The 12,839-nt window shown below is 38.7% G+C and overlaps 1 protein-coding gene across 2 annotated transcripts in view; it reads right to left on the reverse strand.

Annotated features, from left to right (window-relative positions):
- DACH2 (dachshund family transcription factor 2) overlaps positions 1–12,839 on the reverse strand; it is a 247,377-nt gene that overhangs the window by 88,338 nt on the left and 146,200 nt on the right. The window lies entirely within an intron of this gene.

Raw genomic sequence — 12,839 nt, forward strand, 5'->3', positions numbered from 1 at the left:
GAAGGTTTTCAAATTACTAAAACTCAATTTCTAGTAGAAAAAAAGGGAAGCAGAGTAACAGGCTATAGGTTACCATAATTATCATGATTTTTTATTATTATTTAGATTTCCAGTATCTTTTTTTCATAAGTGTGAAGTTTTTAAGTTTTATCATTTTGGCTTGGTCACTAAATAAAGAATCAGATTTTCTTCCACACAGTACCAAATTAATTTTATTCTGGGCAAGATATGACTCTAAATAATTTGATGTTCTAGCAGGAAAATCCAAGAGACACAGGCACAAAACCAAAAATATCTCTACAGGTACAACTGTTTATTCACTCAGTTATGGATTAAATGGGTTTATTCTTCCCCTCAGTACAGCAGGGCTTGCTTTTATTATTTGCTGCCTAGTTCCACAAAATCACTGAATTGCATTTAATAAAACCCATGATTTTTTTGGTAGTGGTGCCTGTTCTTGCAACCCACAAAGGTATCATACATCAAACCAGAATTATATAATCTGCTTCTGGAAAGTATTGCTTGCTGAGAAATTTAGATCCCGATTAAAGGGAACTAATAATTTTCACACCCTATCCATAAATTACAACACTCTTCTAAAAGCTGCCACGAATTTGATATTCAGATTAGCTCTGCTGCTCCTCTAATGGGTTTCACAAAGTTCTCATTATTTCAGTAAGACTTAAGAAAGGAAACAATCCAGGACTGCATAGAGAGGGACACCTTTTACCACACATGGATACAGCAATTTGGTTAAGTTCAGCAAAGATATTCTGATCATCACTAATAGTTCTGTCTTTTAGGTTATTTAATGCAGCCCTCACTTCAGACAAAAGACCACTACACCGTAATTTTTTTTCAACACCTTTTTAAGTTCTTTTACAAATGCTACAGGTTTTTCCTCAAGCAGATATAAAATCCTGATGTTTAAACTCCTGTTTTTATTTCACACACTCTCACTTAATCCATCACAGAATACATCTTCCATGATAAAAATTTCCACATACTTTCTGGAGAAGATGAAATAGTCTGCAAACTCTTCCACTTTTTTTTTTTTTTCTTAGGGAAAGGAAGTGGGATTACTCTTTCAGTGAATTTTACATTATTTTCAGGAAGGAAAAAAACACTAAGCATCATCACAGTTCTGAGAAATTTACTGTTTTCAAGATTTCCAGGTACCTTTTCACTTTCTATTTTTAATCCATTTGCAAAAAATTCACATGCATTTTAACGGCTACAATAATATGGTGTTGGAACACGGAGTTTCTTTTTCTCACATCTTATCATTTGTGCATACCTCGTATGTAACAAGGGATGCACAGATAAATCAATACTCCAGTGTTTTCATCAGGGTCAGTATTTATACAGGTTCTTTATATAGATTGGAAGTTATGAAATTTAATTAAATATGCAAAACTGTAAATAAACTATTTATAAGAAGGTAAATAGAGAATGGAAAATAAATTCAGATCTTTAGCAAAAGGTTCAGAGAAAAGACGAGAGAAAAAATTATCCAGGGAATTCGATTTAAAAAAAAAGAAAGTAAGAACTCCCCAAAACCTTCTACTGAACAGTTGCACCAGGAGTGTAACGAAGGCAGAAGGGTACCATGGAACAAACAGAAAATAACAAACACAGTCCCCAAATCACCACAATGCCGCCTGCAGAAATTAAAGGTAATTATTGTCAGGAATTTCTGAGCTCCCTAACCAGACACAGCTGCCATAAGGACACCAGCCAAAAAAAAGTGATGGATCAGAAAACTGTGCTGTGCCATCTGCCACGCCAAAGTCACTCCAGCAGCAAAAGTTTCAAGAGTAAAACACAGCCCTAGTGCAGAAAGCACCAAGGTTCTGCACAGCCAGGCACAAGCTGGAAGGCAGAGCTGAGATTATCCCTAAACTCAGAGTCTGCAAAGTCTTTATTCTCTCACTCACTTACTCCCCAGTCTATGTAATTTCTTACTCAAACTAAAAATTGCAGAATCTGTATGAGGCACTTCAAAAGCAATGCACAAATTCTTCAGCACTTCTGAGAGATAATAAAATTGAGGCTAAAGCAAATGGGTTCAGCTGTAAGGGGGTGCTGCTGACTGAGATGATGGCAGAAAACAAGCAGCATTGCTACAATCTTCAATTAGGTACTACCATGGTTAACATTACTGGAGCAGTTATTTAATTTAACTGTTAATAAAACTCCTTTCTATAACTGACTCAGCTTGGCCTAGCTGTGGAGAAGAGGGCTATTCCTCAACTGGCTTAATCTAAGGACCTACAAAGAACTGAAGAATCATTTCCATCCTCTTGGATGAGTCATTATCAGCACTAGAATCTCACTTAGAGCACCTCACTTTGAAAAATGTCCTGGGAACTGCTTTAACATACACATCTATCCCTCTACGTCCCCCTAAAAAAAAATAAAAAGGATTGCTCAGAAAGCCCATGTGCTGTATTACATACTTCAAAGCTTCTGGGTTTTCCTGCCCATTTACACTTTAAATTTTCCTTTCTTCAGTTATTTTCGCCCAGCTGCGATCTGTCAGGGAACACCCAGGAAATAAACTGTGGACATTTGTTGTCAAAGAGGGACATCCTTCACAACACCACAGCAGAGGAGGCACGGTTAGGATGGTGTCCTGGCAAGGCTGCCCACAGCCCCATGGCAGGGCTGGTGCTGCTCCAGTATCCCCAGTTTCCTGGGCTGGCAGGGAGCAGCTCCTGGTGGGATCTCTGAGAGGAACACGGAAGCTGGGAGCCATGTTCTGTGCACAGGGATCCTATCCCAACCGCTCAGGAACTCAAGGTGTGCATGGCAGAACAACTAGCTGCTTTCTGTGACCTGCTTTCTGTGAGCCCAGTTAAGTCAGGACATTGCACCCTCCCTCTGAGGAGTCTGCAGAATTCCACTGCACAGCACAAGGACTGATGTAATAAATAAGGACTGATTTAATAAAAAACAAATATTTACTGAAATAACCAAACATAAGGATGCACAAACCACATACTTAATGCACAGATTGCACTGTAGGAAAAATCTACAGTTGTATTATGGATAGACAGATCAGGCCTTAGAACCAAACTGTTTTCAAATGAAGAGTCTGAATCCAAATTAGGGCTGATCTCAGCTGGCTCAGGGCATTGCTCAGCTGGGGAGAACCTAGTGCCTGGGGTGCTGGAGATAGAACAGAGCCCCAGGTCCTGGGAGCCTTGGCTGCTCCTGAACCCCCCGAGCACATCCTCTGCTTCTGCAGCCACCTGTGGTCCCTAAGAGCTTGGGAGAGGCTCCTCCACCCCTTGTCTGCACCCCATTAGGTCAGTGGTTAATTGTTTACTCACATATCCCCATCACAGACAAAAAAGGACTACTGAAGGTTATTCCTCAGTGAAGTCTCAGGATTTATTTCAAAAGAAGCAGCACTTTCACTGCATGGACCAAAGATCACAGCCCCAGGTGTTTGCTGTCTCCCATCACAAGGCAGTGCTGAACAGCCCTGAGCACCAGGGGACAAGAGGACAGTGCCCCTTGCCTCCAGCAACATCACAATTTATTCCTTGGCAAATACTTTCTGGTGTTTGGATAAGAATCCAAAACTCAACTACATTCCGCTGGTGTCTTGGGTGCAAGTGACTCCTGCACATTCAACCAATGCCCAGTCACTGAAAATTGGATTTTGATAGTGAATACAAGGGCTCTGAGCTTTTCAGGTGACCCTGAGCGTCGTCTAATCTCATGCTCCAGCTACAGCTATTTTTTTCCAGTTTCCTGATTAGTCAGACTGTGCCTCTCCTTCATATTAGTTTGAAAGCTTTTCAGTCAAAACAGTGAACAAGTAAATTAACTAAAGGAGAACTATGAGTAATCAAATCCTGAGGTTTGCAATTAATTAAATGAAATGGTGAGTCAGTGAACTGAAAAATGGTTTTCTATTAAAACAAAACATTTAATTAAATTAACAGTTAACACATTGCAATTAATAATATTCAAAAGGAAAAATGAAACCCAGTTTAGCTGTGCCATATTATTTCAGTGTAACAGTCAAACATCGTGCATTGGCTTGTTTATTATTTGCCTTCAAAGCTGCTATGGGTCAAGCACGCTGTGCTAAAACAGCAATGATGAAATATCTGGTACTATGAAATGTCAGTATGAAAGACCATATTGCCAACAGTGAGAACAATCCTGAAACCTCCAAAAAATCAGGCTTTCCAAGACTGAAAAGGAACACTCACTTTAATACACTTTACATTTTCAGAATGCCTGCAAGATTTTACTAATTAATTAATTAATTTTAAAATCACGCAGAGAAGGCTTCTCTGCAGCTGAAATGAGTCATCCTTGCTTAGTGATAAACAGGGAGGCAAAACTCAGCACTACACAGAGAACAGTGAAACTGAATTCTTGGATAAGAAAGCCTTAAAGCGGTTTGGAGATGGGTTCAGACTTATAAGTCTTGTTACTGCAGATGTCTTTCATGTTTGTGAACGGACCCAAACAGAAACAGCAGGAAGGTTTTGCTTTAGTGTATGTCACGTTTTCAGTGGTCTGTGAAGATATCTTGATTGCCACTTGGGAACGGTCACAATAATCCTTCAATAGGGATCATTTGAGAGACCCAAGGATGGAACTCAGGGAGTAACTGGTGAGTAACTGGGCACTGCAGGCTGGGGATGGATTTCAGAGAGCTCTGTCGTGGCTGGGCTGTGGGAGCACCACCCCAGACCGGGGAGGGCACTCGGAGCCCAGGCTGAAATCCAGGACATCCATCTGACGCTGCCCCGCTGAAATGCAGCCAAGAAATGCATCGCAACACTGGAGCTGCTTTAATTTGTTCTTACACCTGCAGCCAGTTGTTCTGGTATTACAACCATATTTCAAAAATACGCTCTTTCCCATTTTTCAACAGAAAAACACCCCAAATGACAGCAAGAACTGATTTTTCAAGGACAGCATTTGAAATTCTGTATTTATCATGCTGTGTGATCAAGGCGAAAGAGAAAATGAAGACTCCTTGATTTATCTTAACAGGGCTTGGAGCAACCTGGTCTAGTGGAAGGTGTCCCTGCCCATGGCAGAGGGGGCAGACTGAGATGACCTTTAAGGTCTCTTCCAATCCAAACCAACCTTGGACTCTTGGATTCTCTAACTACACTCAGTTAATGAAAGTTGTGAAACTACTGAAGATAATCCTTACCAGAACATTTCAGACAATACTTTAAAAGTTTTGAATGGCCTACCATTTTTAAATACCACCACTTCAAAACGTCAATTATACTATGACAAAAGAATCCTACTGAGGGGGGAAAAATCCAAACAAATATTACTCATATTTGTCAGGAATTTTGAGAAATTAAACTTTCACAGAGAAGCTCCAGTCATCTTGAAAATGTCACAGTCTCTTCTTCAGGGACTTGATTTCCTGCTTTTGTTCAGTCCTTAAATATTCCCTGGGTGAATTCCCCTTCTGCAGACCCACAGACAGATCTCTTCATCCCACCCAGGTGAATGGATGCTCCATCATCACCCAGGCAGTGACACTGGGAAAACACTGATAATGTCATTTAAAGACTTTGCCAAATGCTCAAGGGATCAGAATTAGCATTGCACAAACATTTCTGAGTTTCTGATGGCTTGATTTTGCAATCGTGGTAATTTCTGTTTAACATGGTGTGCTTGCTTACCTTACTTTAAAATACAATTTCATGCAAAAGTTCACATAAGCATAAACAAGATTAAAACCTCTAAACATCAAAACATCCCTGCCACTCCGTGGAACAATTCAAAGAAGCAACAGGTTGTCATTCTCTAATTTTACACATATTTAGACAGTAGCAAGAGCCCCAGTTCTTACAAATCTGGAGGTCTACCTTATACATGGGGATAGTTCCAGATGCTTTCATCCCATGTCTTTCTCTATTACTTAAGCTTCTCACCCTACTCACAACCTCTGTCCTGATCCTATCCTCCCTGACATCCATCTGAAAGACTGGAAATATTTTTAATGTGAACATTTTCCATCAAGCACCTGGGATATTTCATATTCTCCATCCACATGAGGAGATGATGACCCAAGAGACTAAGTTAGAAGTACACAGAAATTTTAATCCCAATTTTTTACCTAGATCTGTAAGATGAGGACTCCTGCTCAAGCTGATGCAAAGTAAACCCAGCTGTGTATTTTACAGTTGACTTCCTACCCAAAAAGGCATCTGCATCTCATGTGAAACTAAGCTGCAGCTTCCCCTGTTGGAGGGAAACAGGAAAAACAGAACTTCAGAAAGCACTGAGAGGGTTACATTGCACTTTTTCCCCCACAATTCTTACAATGGGTCTCATGAGAATTGATTCATTTTGTGACATTTTCTGCTCTTTTTTACAATCCATGTCAAGAGAATGATTTGTGAAGGCTGTAATGCATAATACTTTTAGTATTCTGCACTACTGTGACCTTTACCTTCTTCTATGTATTTGATTGACTGACCACCCCACTTTGGATGTACAGCTTTAAGAAGATGGAAGCACACACCAGACAAAGCAGCCATTGAATTATCACTGAAAAAATCACAACCCCCTGATAACTTTTACATTCTTCAGTGCAGATCGGATGCAATTTTAATCACGTCATTGAAACTTTTCAACACATAATGGAAACTTACAATATGGTGTGTATTTAAACAGTGTTTTCAAACGTCACAAGAGTGACAAATTTATGCATAAGGACTCTGATTTCACTAAGTTAAATTAATGCCCATAATCACCCAAACTCTCAAACTATCTGCTTATGCTTTCATAAATCTGTCACAGACTAAAGATTGCAATGCTATGAGATAAGGACTGGAAAAATTAAAAATGAAACCAGAAATGTGTTAAATTATCTCCCTGAGAGCAACACAAAATAAATTCCATTTACAGGAAAAGAAATATTAACTCCAAAGTGCTAACCATTCAGAAGTCACAGGAAAGAAGTGATGGTAGCCATCAGCATTTGCTTCTGACTGGAGGACTTTGTTATCTATTTTAGAATATTCTTGGGTTTTTGGGAACCTAAAATTTTGTTATCAATATATTAAACCTCACAGTCCCCATACTGATCATGCACATTCTGTTACTTCTGTATAACCACGGAAGTCTGCCAAGGTGCATGTGCTGCCATCCGAAATCAGGATTTGCTGTTGTTTCTTTTTCCTCCACATTTATTCCTTTCCCATTACATCAGTTTCTGTGGGCTTCAAGCACCTGTCCACAAGCAGTAATGACAGAAGGGAAATGGCAGAAGTTTTTGGAAGTCCTTTCAGCTAAGTACCAAAAAGTCTGAAAGCTTCTCTGGAGCTGGCACAAAACTCTCGAGTTTGTAAAATTAATTGGGCAGGAAGGTCTTTGAGAATAAGGATAGCTTTGTGTGTGATTTCAAGCTACTTCCTACTTGTGACAGGAAAATACCACACAAATATTTGTTTTGTATCAGATGACACATGGCAACTACATCCCAGCTGTCTCAATCCCCACTTTTAAAATGGTGCATTTCAAGGATTTTAAGTGAATAGTGAGTTCCATAAATTCATTATGCTACAAAATTTCACAAAAAAACCTCAACACACTGCCACGATCAGCACTCCTGGGAGAGACTGGATTGTTAAAGTGAGGTTTGCAAATTTGTAGAATCATCCCCTACATGCTGCTGCTTCCACATAAGCCATTTTCAAGACTCTGCCAGAACATAAATGGAATGCTCTGATCATACACAGCTCTTGGTTACTTAAAGCTGAGAAATCTGTGGTCAGTTCATAAAACCCATTAAAATATTATGCTTATTTGAAGCACAATAATCTAAGCAATGAAAAGAGAGAGCCCAGACACTCCTCTCCAAATGGCATTTAATTAACACAACCTCAAAAGATTCAAGTTTGAAAGCAGCACCACTTAGGAACAGAAATTCCTGGAATGTTCTTCTGAGACCTATAACCACTTTGCAATTCTGGCTGCTGAATTAAAGCAGAATATTTGTGCTGTGAGATCATTTGAAAACCCACAACTTATTCACAGTGAAAAATATGTGGGGATGGCATTAGGGGATCTCCAGCTTCAAGCAGAACCTATCATATTTAGAATTACTGCAAGCGTACAAAATATGTAGAAAGTAGTGCACAAATGTAATTTTCCTGGAATAGCCAATTCCCAAATGAATACTCCATTAATTGCTCAATGTAAAATAAAATAACATTTGGGGGGGCAGGGACGTCTACATCTTTTAATGAGGACTCCACCTACTGCCACATTGTGATCTCGTTATACACTTCTGGCTTAACAAAACCTGTTGGGTTTCTGGTTTGTTTCTCATTTCAGGGAGTGGAAAATCACATTCCTCCACAGCAGACACAGCCTGATCTTCACACAGTGCTCAGGCATGCAGCTTTTGACACCAAATCCCTTCCACCAGTGCTGGTTGTGGCAGGAAAGGACCCCGTGGTACCCTGGCACTCTGGGTGTGAACCACGTGGTTCTCCTCTGGAAGAAGGAAATGAGATATTCTGGATTAGTACCTTCCAGTTCCAGCAGGACCTGGACAATGCAAAGGGCTGCACCTGAGGAAGGACAAGCTTCCATGCAATGCTCCAACCTGCACAGCAAATTCCTGTGGCAGGAACTGCCCAGACACCTCCCAGAGCTGAGCTGGTGCTCTGGGCACCTCAGTGAGTGGGTGATGGATATGTGCAGTCCCAAACTACACCGGGAAAATGAGGTGGCTGCCCACAGGCTGCAGAAACCAGGTTTAACTTCAGGGAATGTTCAGCAAAGAAACAAAAGAGCCCTGTTTTCCTTTGGGGAATAAATGAATGACTATTGATCCCACTGCCAGAGTACAAGGAATGTCATTATGGTGGAGCGGGTACTTTTCTTTTCTTAAGCACTTTTTTACTTCTGATCATTCTGATCTCTCTGTTTTTAAGTTACTTTTCCTACAGCTTTGCTGAAGCTTATTCATGCACGTTTACTTGCCCAAATAACATGGGAGACAAGTAATTTAGTCCCAATAGGTTAATATCACCTTTGTTTATGAAGTTATGCCAGAATAGCTATTTCCATTTTACGCTGTGCAAGGTAAAGAACATTTTTCAAAACTGAGACACTGACTGGAAGCTTATTTTCTTGTTCCAGGTGGTGAATAAAAATAACACGTACAAGATGAACTACACCATTTTTAAAATCTTAAAGGGTATGTCTCTACTCATTGGTCAAGCTGAATTAACTTTCAGCCTCCAAGCTAAATGCAGGCTCGAGAAGGAGAGGAATAATTTAGTTACAGAATTGAAACTCTGAGTAATCTAAAATTATGCAAATATTCTCTCTGCCCTTGCAAATCTTTACATACAAACTCTACTCGTTTTTACTCTTGAGTTTACATCAGTACAGCAGTTTGATTTCTTCTAGAACTATGGCAACAAACATTTTTAGCTCAGGTTTTGTGCAATTATTTCAGTAGTCAAAGTATGTTCAGATTTTAAAATAGATTCTCAGGATTTTAAAAATTTAAATTAAATAAATTTACTTTAAAAATAAAAATGCATTTAATATAAATGATGTCCAAGAAGTACTGAGATATTTTTATTCGATTCAGAAAAATACTGCAGGTACTTTTCCAGAATTCTACATTATATAAGTAACCCCTTACAAGCATTCCTTTTACAATTATTTTACTCTACAGTCCTAAACCATTTCTCAATATTAATAGTGTACTTTTTGCAGCTATCTGTTTAAGCTGAGAGGCTTAAATCTACTTTAAGGCCTTTCCCACACTGCCAAATTCATTATTATAAAGTTATCTAGGTAATATTCCAATGTATTCCCAGTAAGCATTTAACTCTGGTTTTAGAAGTTTAACATGCAAAACATCTGTCAATTTTGAAGTTTATTAAAAAGACAAATTCTGCTTCTTCTAAGGATATTTCTTTTTAAAAAATCTTTTCAGTATTTATCTACTGTATCATTTAATTGACATTTCCCTAACAGTAGCACTACATTGATAAGAATAGACTTAATAGATATTTATCAATCAATATCTGAGCATCTCAGGATGTTAAATAGAAATCCTAACTGTAATTTTTATTCCCCTGCAAATTTTTAGGAGCTGGTATGTATTTAAGAAAACCTACTCACTTCCCTTGGGCTGAGGATGGATGTGACACACTCTCCTAATGTGAAGCAACTTACAGATGACCAAGAAACTTATTTATATTCTCTTCAAGAAATAAATAATTTGTCTTTATAGCTTTCAAAAAGCCACCAAGCTGCTCATACTTGAGAAGAAAATTAACCTCTTTACTGATTAATCACTAGGCAGCTTTGACTGGTGAAGAGAAAATTGTATTACAAATGAACAGCTACCTGTTATCAAATTACAAGGCATTTTCATCAAAGGACCCAAAAAATGCAGCACATTGACCAGTTAACATGTTTCCACTGACCTGGGGGGATTTTTCCAGTTAACAGCTTCTGAAGAATGCTGCCTTTTGATTCTTGTCTCTGACACAAAAATGATTGTCCCATTTAGCCACTGCTCTATCACATAGATCAGAGAATCCTATTTACTCACACGCTTCTGGAACATTAAAACACAATACTGTGATTGTCTCTGGAAGAAAATTCTAAAGATTGACTTTTTCCTTTTTTTTTTTCCTAAAGGGAGTAAGATCAAAAGCTAGCTTTAATAGATGTTTGACTAAGGTCACACTCCTAGGAAATGGAACACTGAAGATGAAAGAGAACAAACAGATTTGGGTTTTGATCTCAGCCAAATGCATTTGGCATTGTTTAGCTTTTATAAAATACTTCAACTTTAGGCCATATCTGACTAAAATGAATTGGTTGAAGGTTTCAATAGTTTGGTAAGACTTCAACATGTACCAGCATTTGGAAAAACATCTGAAGTATTTGGCCAGCTTTTTCTTTTTACTACAATGATGTCAGGTCAAGTCTAAACACTGTTGTTAAAGCTATATTTACATTAACAATTTTAAGAACATATTTTCCTAACCTTAGTCTGATTTAAGAGTTACTATCCACTAGTGCCGTAAAATCAGGACCACCAGTACTTCTAGCAAGAAATTTCAGGGCAAAGTGCAGAGCACTGAGAAATGGTATTGGAATACTCAGTCAAAAAAAACACACAAACTGTGTCCCTAACCAAGAGTGCAGGTCGGATCCTGTTCCCAAATTATTTCACAGTTCTTGGGGACATCCACATTTGTAATCTAAATAGGAGTAAGAGAGGAATGAATTACAATCGACAAACTATTACTTTCAAATTTGTCAGCAACAATGTTGTTTGCTAACTGAAGACAACTTGCTTAATTAAGGAAAAAGATGAGATAACAGTCATTAAAGCAATATGCTTAAATCATTACTATTGCTAGAAAAAATTAATTATCATTAGCCACCAGAAGTGCTGCAGAAACCTCTAAACTGTTTGGTAGGCTACAGAGTCAAACTTTCCAAAGGAGTTCCACAAGCCTCCATAAAAATCATTGATGGCAGGAAATGCCCCAACCCCAGGGTTCAAAACTGCCTTTTTAGTGTTTTGATGAAAATTAATGATTTACACCACAAACTATATTGCAATAAAAATAACTGTATCTGAGTTATACAAACACTGATCCTCAGAAACTCTACTCAGAACTCTCAGAAATTATATAATGGGAAGAACTTCCTGCTCCTACTTTCAAATACAGGCGTATTTGAAAGAGGCAGATAAAAAAGCTGAGATATTTCTAAAGGCACAAAGTCAGGTATTTATCGTCATTAAAGGAGACACACCTGACCACAACCCCTAAAAGTAAAGTAGGGAAGGAAGAGGTGATTCTCCACACACTTCTCTCAGTACCTTTCTCCAGGGCCACTTAAAACCCACCCCAAAGGCACCTCAGTAATTTGATCTCCAACCCTCAGCCACAAATTTAACCACACCAAGGTTCATTCCTTTTTTATACGCTTTATTTCTTAAGAAGAGAAAATATCTCAAACTTTCACCTCTTTTGTTTTAGAAAGACATTGCCTATAACACCTTTTGCTGTTATTTATTACTTTCTGTACCACATTTCTGCTGCTGAGGCAAGAAGTGATTTGCTGAGCCCACCTGGACAACTGAGATCTCTGCATGCCAGAAACCCCACTCAGCTGGGCTCTTACCCTCTCAGGCACAGAACACCTGCACCCAGGAACATTTCAGCTATGTCACTCTCAGATATTACGAATACGCACCTCCCTTTATTCACCAAAGCTACCTGCAGGACCTGCCTGCCACACACCACAAATAAACCTGAATTCACAGTCACTGAAAAAATTATAACCTCATCCTTCAGATCCCACCTAGCCTCAAATGACAGCCAGGACTGACCCACACTACTGCAAACCTGATGCTTAAAAATCCCTGCCTCAAACCAGAAGGATTAGTAACTGACAGAAAAATAATACAAATCTAAGAAGACAACTCGACTTTACACCAACACAGAAAAGCTGTTCATCTGTGTTAAAATAACTTCTTTTCAAGGATGGAAGCCATGGAAGCAAGCTAGATATTAGCTTAGGTGTAAACTTAACTTTAGATAGGCTGATATCCACCCCCCATGGAGGGGTTTTATATATGTATATAAAAGTAAGTAAATATATGCTTCCATTCTTAACAGTTTGTTCATCAACACCCAATGTGGAATTCCTGTTTCTCTTCAGTTGCATTTCTCAAGGCATTCAAAATTTTTGATTTTTCTTGAAGCCAGGAATATTTTCACTTCTCTAACCTTAAGACATGAAGCCCACGAAGTTCAACAAAAACTTCCTTTGTTTTAGCA

This window comes from Prinia subflava, chromosome Z (genome assembly GCF_021018805.1).
Source record: "Prinia subflava isolate CZ2003 ecotype Zambia chromosome Z, Cam_Psub_1.2, whole genome shotgun sequence".
NCBI lineage: Eukaryota > Metazoa > Chordata > Aves > Passeriformes > Cisticolidae > Prinia > Prinia subflava.